This window comes from Maylandia zebra, linkage group LG18 (genome assembly GCF_041146795.1).
Source record: "Maylandia zebra isolate NMK-2024a linkage group LG18, Mzebra_GT3a, whole genome shotgun sequence".
In the NCBI taxonomy this organism is placed as follows: Eukaryota; Metazoa; Chordata; class Actinopteri; order Cichliformes; family Cichlidae; genus Maylandia; species Maylandia zebra.
The window spans coordinates 38,590,563-38,592,045 of NC_135184.1; positions in this window are offsets into that span (position 1 = coordinate 38,590,563).

The window sequence follows — 1,483 nt, forward strand, 5'->3', positions numbered from 1 at the left end:
GAATGTGGATTGTTTGGGGTGAGTTTATCTCTGGATGTGTGCAAATGTATGTGCATTCATGTGTGCCTGCGTGGAGATCTGTCTCTGCGCATAATCACATGTGTGTGCAATCAGAGCCACGTCTGGATTTCTTGGAATGTGGATTGTTTGGGGTGAGTTTATCTCTGGATGTGTGCAAATGTATGTGCATTCATGTGTGCCTGCGTGGAGATCTGAGGTTGGCTGGTAGGGTGGACCTCTGCGCATAATCACATGTGTGTGCAATCAGAGCCATGTCTGGATTTCTTGGAATGTGGATTGTTTGGGGTTAGTTTATCTCTGGATGTGTGCAAATGTATGTGCATTCATGTGTGCCTGCGTGGAGATCTGAGGTTGGCTGGTAGGGTGGACCTCTGCGCATAATCGCATGTGTGTGCAATCAGAGCCACGTCTGGATTTCTTGGAATGTGGATTGTTTGGGGTGAGTTTATCTCTGGATGTGTGCAAATGTATGTGCATTCATGTGTGCCTGCGTGGAGATCTGAGGTTGGCTGGTAGGGTGGACCTCTGCGCATAATCGCATGTGTGTGCAATCAGAGCCACGTCTGGATTTCTTGGAATGTGGATTGTTTGGGGTGAGTTTATCTCTGGATGTGTGCAAATGTATGTGCATTCATGTGTGCCTGCGTGGAGATCTGAGGTTGGCTGGTAGGGTGGACCTCTGCGCATAATCACATGTGTGTGCAATCAGAGCCACGTCTGGATTTCTTGGAATGTGGATTGTTTGGGGTGAGTTTATCTCTGGATGTGTGCAAATGTATGTGCATTCATGTGTGCCTGCGTGGAGATCTGGGGTTGGGTGGTAGGGTGGACCTCTGCGCATAATCACATGTGTGCGCAATCAGAGCCACGTCTGGATTTCTTGGAATGTGGATTGTTTGGGGTGAGTTTATCTCTGGATGTGTGCAAATGTATGTGCATTCATGTGTGCCTGCGTGGAGATCTGAGGTTGGCTGGTAGGGTGGACCTCTGCGCATAATCACATGTGTGTGCAATCAGAGCCATGTCTGGATTTCTTGGAATGTGGATTGTTTGGGGTGAGTTTATCTCTGGATGTGTGCAAATGTATGTGCATTCATGTGTGCCTGCGTGGAGATCTGAGGTTGGCTGGTAGGGTGGACCTCTGCGCATAATCACATGTGTGTGCAATCAGAGCCACGTCTGGATTTCTTGGAATGTGGATTGTTTGGGGTTAGTTTATCTCTGGATGTGTGCAAATGTATGTGCATTCATGTGTGCCTGCGTGGAGATCTGAGGTTGGCTGGTAGGGTGGACCTCTGCGCATAATCGTATGTGTGTGCAATCAGAGCCACGTCTGGATTTCTTGGAATGTGGATTGTTTGGGGTGAGTTTATCTCTGGATGTGTGCAAATGTATGTGCATTCATGTGTGCCTGCGTGGAGATCTGAGGTTGGCTGGTAGGGTGGACCTCTGCGCATAATCA